The sequence below is a fragment of the Papaver somniferum genome, chromosome 4 (genome assembly GCF_003573695.1).
Source record: "Papaver somniferum cultivar HN1 chromosome 4, ASM357369v1, whole genome shotgun sequence".
Taxonomy (NCBI): Eukaryota; Viridiplantae; Streptophyta; class Magnoliopsida; order Ranunculales; family Papaveraceae; genus Papaver; species Papaver somniferum.
Genome location: NC_039361.1, coordinates 151,633,601 through 151,643,417, shown reverse-complemented (window position 1 = coordinate 151,643,417; position 9,817 = coordinate 151,633,601).

Below are 9,817 nucleotides of genomic sequence, written 5' to 3'. Positions count from 1 at the left end.
TGCAGCTCATGATTCATTACACATCTTGGCCCTTTGATCAACTGTGCCTTAAACAGACAGTTGATGCTTTGGAGAAGATACCTTAGCTGTTGTGATTGATTTATTCATATACGAGTTACCTTAGATACACAGAAGACTTGCATCTCCCATGTTATCAACTATAAGGACAAGGTTAGGATCACTAGTAGAATAACTAGTATAAGTTAGTGGTGGATTCACTGCCCTAGTACCTTTATTCTTAGTGTTTACACTCTGTGTTCTTTGGCTCACTGCCTTTGTTTCTTTATCACTGCCTTTGGCTCACTGCCACTGAAGTTCACATTCTTGTTTACTGTCACTGCTTAGTTTAGAATAGTTTAGGAAACTTCAACTTACACACACAAGTCTCTGTGGATCGACTCGCACTTGCACACACTACATCACGACACCGTGCACTTGCGGTTATAACATGTAGGCTTCTTATTCTCTTATTTTACACACATTCCCAAGCCTATCAGAAAATCCTCTTGAACCGATTTCTAGAGGTCCTAGACTCAATAATCAGAAAGCTCCCTCTATTGAGCTTTTAGGAAGAGCTATGAGAAATTTCCCTAAAAATGGAAACTACCATGGGAAGACAAGAAATGCTGAGATCAAATATCCAGGTGGAGATCAAAACTATTTCTCTCACTACATATGGTGAGACTATATCTCCATCTGCTACCTAGTAGTAGAAGAGTTCCATTCTTGTATCTAACTTGAGAGATACAAGGATGATGTTTGAGAGATGCTCAAGTATTTAGCTGATTGTCATCTGTTGTGTGTTTTATGATGTGATCTTTTAGTATTTCTTTTATCACTGTGACCTTTCTGTTTGGGTTGATTTTGAAAGCAACACAGTATGCAGTTTTCCTGGTTGGGTCCAGTTTTTGGCGTATGGCTTAGTCCACGAACGTCCATATCTCCTCAAGGAACTCTAGGGTTTCTATATAGGGTGTACACTTGAGCATATATATATCTCGTATATGCGTGCATTAATCTTTAGAAAGGAACTTGATGGAAACTGTTCCCAAAGAAGAAGTTAACCCTACTGTAGAGGATGATCTCAAAAGAAGTGATCCTGCTCAAGAGTTTATTCTCAAGAAGATGCTTGAAAGAAAAGAATATAACTCTTGGATTGGGGAATCTGTCAAGGATTTAATTCTCGTTCAGAATGATATAAAGAACGAACTTGCTAACCTTCAACGACAGATAAACCAACTTATTGATGGACATGCAAAAATCCTTGGTACTCAGAACATCTTGATTAGGAATCAGAAGAAAGTTATTCTTGATTGCGCTAAGGCTCGACATTTTGCTCGTATTATTGATCGAAAAACTAATGTTCTCACTCATGAACATGGAGTCTCTACGGTCAACAAGATCAAGGATATCAGTGATTCCTATTTTGATGGACCATTCCAGAGGTATGAAACTATCAAGGAAAACTGAGTTTTATTTATGTTAACTAGTATGTCTTCTTTTGGGTTTAGATGGAAGAATAATTAGTGCTTTGAATAGCAATGATTGTGACTACACATAGCTATTATTTTTCATCTTCTTGTTATTTTTTAGGTTTATTGGTTTTAAATTCTAAAAATAGTTGGAGGATGATGTTTTGCAGTATTAATCTTGGGCTATTTTGCGTTTCCTCCCCTGCCAAGATCGTTAATTAGCGTTTCCTCCCCAAATAGATTGAAATTAGTGTTTCTTCCCCTCGTTAGTTTTTCCATCCATTGCTCGGTTAGGTGAGTTAGTGCTTGTGCATGCGTGTCATAGATTGTACACGTTTTTCATGAGCTTCCGAAAATACCCTCCAGTAAAAACAAAAGAGATCTCACACACCGGCTGAATCGAGTGCCAACAGCTGATCCTAATTCTTAACCCTACAAACTAGGTCGTATTCAATTTCCCTTCTCTTCTCAACAACACCAAGACCTCTTCCCTAGTTGCTGCTACCGGAAACCATGGACTCAAATGGGTATTCACCAGATTTGAAGATCAGAAGTGTTGTCAATATTTCTGCTGTCGATTGAGGTGATAAATTGAAGAAATTATTTCTGCTGTCGATTGAGGTGATAAATTGAAGAAATTAAAGAAGGTTTTTGTAAAAAATCATATTTGGTGATGATGGCATCGATATGGTTGAGTTTGGTGGTACAGTTATAGCCGAGAATTGTTGTTGTCAATAAAAATGGAAGAGAGGAAATGGGTTTGATGGTTAGAAATTTGGGGATCTGATGTTTTTTTTGTGAAGCGACTTGGTGATAAGATTGAATGATTCAGGTGATGGATTAAATATGTTTGGTTCAGATTTAATGGAATTGAAGGAGTTTATGGTTGTATATGCATTTAATTTGTGGATGATGGTTGTTTGGTGGATTTAGGGTTTGACAGTAATAAATGTAATTTGAGTATGATTGGAGGAGATGGGTCGTGATGATTCTGTAATTAGGGAAAGAACATGGTTGCCTCCATGCTGGTGATTGCAGCTGGGTAGAGAAGAAATATGGATGAAATTAGTGTTGTTGGTGTATGGAACAGTTGTTGCTGTTGTAGAAGGTCTGACCGCAAAAAATATTAATCTAATTTCCACCCCCAATATTACAGCCTAAATTCCTATTTGATGGTTTGAAAACATCAGATTTGGGGGTTCTCATATGGATCTGTTTAGGGGATTTGATGTGGCACGAAATTGAATTTTAGATGAAAGTTCTTGAAGAGAAATTCTACAACAAAAATACCAATAAGAAATTGATCGAGTCAGAGCTGGTTTGATTGTTTTACTGGTTGAATAGATGGCTACAGTATCAGTAACGATGGTGGATTTGAGTTCTGGGATTAATTGGAGTTCTGCTGTTGATTAATAGCATAAAAGGCCAGCGTACTGGTGCGGGAGAGGAGGAGAACATTAGAGGGTATTTTCGGAAGCTCATGAAAAACGTGTACAATTTACGCCACGCATGCACAAGCGCTGACTCAGCTAACCGAGCAATGGATGGAAAAACTAACGAGGGGACGAAATACTAATTTCAATCTATTTGGGGAGGAACCGCTAATTAGCGATCTTGGCAGGGGAGGAAACACAAAATAGCCCATTAATATTTATATATTACAATTTGTTATGGGATATTGGTGTTTACGTCCGTGAACTATGTTTGTCCCATACTTTGTCAAAAGTAAAGTCGCTTGTGATCGTTATTCACGTACTGGAAAAAGAATGAATGGACTTTTGACAAATACAAAAGTTAAGCCTATATTATCAATTATTTGATGGAAGATAGGTTAAAATCTTTTGTTTTTTCAAGGATTATGTCTATTAATATCGTTACGCAAATAGTGATGGGAAGATAGAATGAATCCCTGTGTATTTCGCAGTATTGGTCATCCCTGATCCATATTTAATGTATTATTGTGAGGCTCTGTAATGTATCTTATGTTGATCACTATAAAACCAAGTTGATTTATTAGCTTAGTTGGTGTTCCGTGAGATATGTTATATCGAGCATATTAAACTAAATTAATCATCTTGTTTGGTTATTTAGTTATTGCTCCGTAAGCCTTCTTATGTCGAGCAAAACAAATGAAAATTAAATTGATTAATTTTGTAATAAGTTTGGTTGTGTATTCCAATTAGATTAATTATGGGTTCTCTTGTAATTAATCTGGTTGAGTATTTTCGTGTCCCCATAAGTTCTCTTATCTCGAGCACAATCAATTGAATTGATCACTTTTTGTGTTTAGTTTGATTGCGTATTCCGATTAAATTAATCATGGGCTTACTTATGATTAATTTGATTGAGTTTTTGGATATAGAAAATCATTCTTATGGTTTTTGGTGTCCAATAGAAATCCTTCTTTTCTTTCGAAATTAAGGTCGCTCTTGTTGTTCTTTCGGGAATGACATCAAATGGGGGAGAGTTCTTTTGAACTTGTGCTTAATGGTCATATCTTGAGGGGTGTGCAGCTGTGGAATTTTAGAGGGGTTATCTTGTATCTTTAAACTCCTTGATGAATGCATTGAGCTTCGGCTTTATGATTGCATCTAAATTAGTTGGTATGTATCTTTTGTTTTAGTCGTGAAATGTCTCTTTCGGAAATTTCATTATGATCCCTTTCTTGTACCTTTGCCAATTTTATTGACAAAAAGAGGGAGAATTAATATGTAGTTCACATTACAAATACATATGGTTTTCGGATCATTGTGTAAGGGGGAGTGGTTTCCATGTGAGATGGAGTATTGACTAAGGGGGAGTGATACATATCATCATAGTATTATTGTTGAAGTTGTGATGCAATTGGACTTTGACACTGTGTAATAATACTATGACACTGTAAAACAATGATCGAGACCGATGCTTTCTCATTGTTATAGATACGGATCTTAAACAACGGTGATGCTAAACTTACAACCTTTGGGATCATTGCAGTACTTGGAAGTGACGAAGATTTCGAGGAATGTCGAATATTAGACATATGGAATAGGAGCTACTAAAGTTTCTTTATCTTTTTTGTATTCCATATGTATTGATAGTTTTGTCACTAAAATTGACAAAAGGAGAGATTGTTAGAGCATTGCTCGGTTGACCTCGCATGCGTTGCTATCTCAAGCATGTTTGTCAATGTTAGTGATCAAAACTATAAGTCTTGATTTCTAGTCTATTATATCTAAGTCTCGGACTAGGATAGAAAGTGTAGTTGAGCTCAAGGACTTCATGGTGATTCATCATACAAGTAGAAGAACTACTCAAGGAACCGGTGGAACTTCTCGACAAAAAGGTATGTGAAGACTTGAAATTATCTGTCACTCAAAAGTCTATCTACTCTATCTCCTACTCTTTGAGACAAGAAGTCGTATGCTATATATATAGACTTGGATTTATACACATTTGTTATTTCGAGCCGAGTATACCTCCCATATCTATATCTCGAAATATCTGTTGGTAAGCTCTTCGCTTTAATCAAGTTTATCTTTACCTAGTATGTTTCAATCATCTTGAAAATTTCTTTGACGAGAAATGGTGTAACAACTACATAATGTCCTCTAAGAATGTTTCAATTATTGGATTGAGAGTTTATATTACATAACCAATGATGGACATAAGTATTATTGTGGAAACACATATGTGCACAAGTCCTATTACTTGAGCCAAAGTTTGCGAACTTTGTTGATCAAGAGAAACCGTAAGAATGGCTTGTTGTCAAGTCCGCGAACTGCCGAACTTTTCATCCCGAGAAATTCTGCTGGAGTTGACAAACTAGTTGGTGAGTACCAGTTCGCGAACCGGCGGAAGGTCTTTTACCGAGATTTTCTGCTGGAGTTTGTAAACTCTGACCGGTTGCTTAAGTCTGCGAACCTAGTGTGTGAACTTAAGAAGGTTGTATATCTAAAGATGATTTCTGAACTTAAACTTAAAAAGACTAAGGAATGCAGTTTGAAAACGATGGCTATAAAAGTTCATGAACCGATTCAAGTGAATCAAATCATATTTGCTTCAATTGTGTCTTGTGTAGTATATAAGATTTCCTTGCAATTGAACAACTCTCTAACTAGTTCATCTTGAAGTCATTTGAACTATTTATGGTGAAAAAGAACATGGTTGATATGAAATGATCATATGGCTAACCATTTGGTTAATAATTGTTGAACCAACAAGTGCATACGTTTGGGTACGGTTAAAAAACCTAGAAACGTGCATTGTCAAGTGTGTATAACAAGCTAAGTTTTCGATCTAACGGTTGAGAAATATTAGCTTGAATCTAAATCAGGTTTTCATCTAACGGTGGATATTCATTGCTTTGTTACCAAGGCAAAACCCTGATTTGAAAGACTATATAAAGGAAACATCTAGTATTGTGCAAAATTAATCCCTACACCTTACATGTGATACCAGTCTGCGTGCTAGAGTCGTTTCTCCTTTAACCTTTGGTTTTCTTCTTCTAAAACCAGGTTAACGACTTAAAGACTTCATTAGGATTGTGAAGCCAGACCTATACTACTTTTATCGTAGTTGTGTGATCTGATCTTGCATCTTCTATCGTACGAGTACAATCAGATTGATTTTCTTGAGATTAATATCTCCGATAGGCAAGATATAAAAAGTAATCACAAACATCTTCGTCTCATTATTTGTGATTCCACAATGTTACCATACGATTAAGATTGTTGTGAGATGATTGATAACTCTAGGCTGTTCTTCGGGAATATAAGACCGGATTATCAATTGGTTCCTGTTCACCTTGATTATTATCAAAAGACGGAACAAAACCTTTATGGTTTATTTGTGGGAGACAAATTGATCCTTTGATAGACTTGTCTGTGTGAGACAGATTTGTTTATTGTTAAAGCCTGCGATTTTGGGTCATAGCAACTCTTAGTTGTGGGTGAGATCAGCTAAGGGAATCAAGTGCGCAGTATCCTGCTGGGATCAAAGGCGTAGGGAGTACAACTGTACCTTGGATCGGTGGGAGACTGATTGGGGTTCAACTATGTCCAGTCAAAAGTTAGCTTGGAGTAGGCTAGTGTCTGTAGCGGCTTAATACAGTGTGTGTTCAATCTGGACTAGGTCCCGGGGTTTTACTGCATTTGCGGTTTCCTCGTTAAGAAAATTTCTGGTGTCTGTGTTATTTCAGTTTCCGCATTATATTGTTTTATCTTTATAATTGAAATAATACAGGTTGTGCGTTAGATCATCAATTAGAGTAATCCAACCTTTGGTTGATGATTGTCATTGATTGATCCTTGGATATTGGTCTTTGGTACCATCCAAGTTATTCCTTGTATTTGATTAGAACTCGCAGTTCCTGCTTGAGTAAATCAAATCAAAATAGAGATATAAACTCGTTGATATACTTTTAATTGATTAAGTGTTGTTGATTCTCTTAAAAGTATATTCGAGTTTGTCCATACAGATTGCTAAGCGAAATATTGGGTGGTGTTGTTAGACCCCCTCTTTTTCATAGTTACTCGAGAAATTCTATGTGGACGATTGTTGATGATTCTGTCCTCAATCCTGGATTCAGAGACTTATTTATATAGTCAGAATGGTAAAAACACCTTGATCCCTGTAAATGTGACGATTTCTTGAGTGAAAGAGTGGAGAGATGGGAGATCATGGTGAAACCAGTTCCAAGTCGCGCGGAGACTTGGTTGATCACTCACCCACTACTTTGCTAACTCCTTCAACCGTTGACACGACTTACTCACATTTCTCGTTGTGGATGAATCCACATGTCGTAGGCTGCCAGACCAAAACCCTAATTGATATCCCCCATGTGACGGGATTGATGTCTCACGAATCGTGGAGTCTGCATGATAGACGTGGATTAATTAGTCAGTTGTTGACTGATTAGACAGTGAGTCTAGGTTTCGTTGAATCGAGCATGAATGATGAATGCTCAGTGATTCATGGATGAAACATGTCTGTTGAGACTAGTTCTCTGAATAATGTTAATATTGCACGTATTAGTAATATGGTAAATTCAGTGATGAATTATTGACCAGTATTTGAGCAACTGAGCAAGTATTTCTCAATTCAACGAATTACTGATAAATTACTAAATATTGATAGTTGGATCAATATTTGAGCAACTGAGCAAGTATTGCTCAATTCGACGAATTATTTATTGGTAACGTGACCCAGTAAAATATTAATTAAAATACTGGTAGACTACCGAATATTATATGATTAATCCAGATGTTGATTGCTGAATCAATGTAAATTCATTAGCGTTTGAATCCTGCTCAGAATGATGATTCGTGGAGCGTTTATTCAAAACCCTAATTTTTAATCAATTGTTCGTAAATTGATGAATTGCTGAAAAGTATGTCATGAGTGACAGAGGGACCGACCACATGGGATGATGGACGTCCATGTGGTGTCCAAGTGCTTGAGTAAGCATGCACCAAGGTCCTTATTTGGCCGGTTGGTGAAGGAATGATGATTAAATGTCGGTTTCGTCATTTATTGAAATAGTGCTCGACTGAGCACTAGGTGATAAAACCTAATTATGGAAAGATGAGGACCGACCAAGAGGGCATGAAACCGGCTATTGGTGTACGTGGGACCAGATGGTAGTCGTTTGAGCAAACTTCGGGTTGGTTCAAAGAATTTTGGGCCCAATATGAGCAATTGAGAAAATTAGGTCAAAATTGTGAAGATGTGTGGGACCGGATTTTTGCAAACCTTAGGGCTGATCCTGGTCGGTCAAGGAATCATGCCCATATCACCGTGACATCCGTGTCTCAGTGTTGAGAGTTTCAGTACTTTTTGATATGCGTTTGAGCAACATTGTAGATTTTCAGAAGAGTTTCATCTTGACTGAAATTCTTGATTTTTGCTGGAACGAGCATGTGTGCTCATTTGATCAATATTTTTTAAATATTAAAATAAATATATTTTAACATTCAATATTTCCATGAAAAACTAGCCGGTCGTGTGATCATGTCGGCTTTCGGTTTTTCATGATTTTAGCAAAATTTGAGAAAATATGAAGAAATCATGATTTTTGCTCAAACCGGGAAGTTTCATGAATTGATGAAAATAATAATTATGAAAGTTTAGGGATTTAAATTGTGGTACCGGCTACGTCTAGGGCATGGACGGACGGCTAGGTTGCCTGGTCCCGTGACATTTTTCCTAATTTTATATTATTATTTTTCATGAAACCGTGATATTATGGAGAATCCATGAGTTTTTGTTGAAACAGAAGAGTTTCATGAGATTGGGGAAATAATAATCATAAAATACTAGGGATTTTAAGGTATGGGACCGGCCACGGCTTGGGCATGGCCGGCCGACTAGGTTGCCCTGTCCCGCAGCAGCTTTCCCTAATTTTATATCATTTCTCATGAAATCATGAAAATATGGAGAAACCGTGAGTTTTGCTCAAACAAGGAAGCTTGCTAAAATCAAGGAGTTTTCATGAGTTCATGAAAATAACAATATAAGGAAAAATAATGGAAGAGGCATGGGACCGGCCACGACTAGGGAATGGTCGGCCGGTCGGTGGGCCCGTCCCCATGAGCGCCTCCTTATTATTTTAACATTTGTTGTTTTTCTCCTGTTTTGTGTAGGATTCCTCATTTATCCATATTTTTGAATGCTCGTTTGTGCATTCGGGTGCTCGGTCGTGCATCATTGTCGAGTACACTTGCACCATTTTATGGGGCTTACTCAGTGATGGTCCAGATGCCCGATTGTTGGGTATTTATTACTAATTTATGAAATCCAGTATGGAATAATTCATGAAACTGAGTAATAAAATGAGTAGTTATTTATTATCAATTCATAGGATCAGTCGTGGATTCGACTATGAATTAGAATAATAAGATTATTATTACCATTCCATGAGATCAGTCGTGGATTCGATAATGAAATAGGAGTAATAAGATAATTGTTTATTGCCATTCCATGGGATCAAGCTGTGGATTCGACCGTGGAATCGGAGAAAAAAATAGATTATCTTCTGGGAAATCAATGGTGAATGTCATGGCAAAATTAATCTATTGCGGAAAGGATATTAGCCAGTTAAAGCTTCATACCCATTCTGAAGGGTGCATAGTCAGAAAGCAGCGGGTTGTTGACAACCTGAAGGCGTTAATGCCCTCAATCTTACGGAGGACCACCTGAGTCTATACACGGTCGCTCTCATGTAGTCAGGGAACAGTGAGTATCACCGACGTCCTTAAGGCGTTATGCTCTCAATTTTACGGAGAACCTCTCAATTATGTTATTCTACATAGAGGTCATGATGAAATGCGAGGTATCGAACGCTCAGCTAGTGGAGGCCTTGCAAA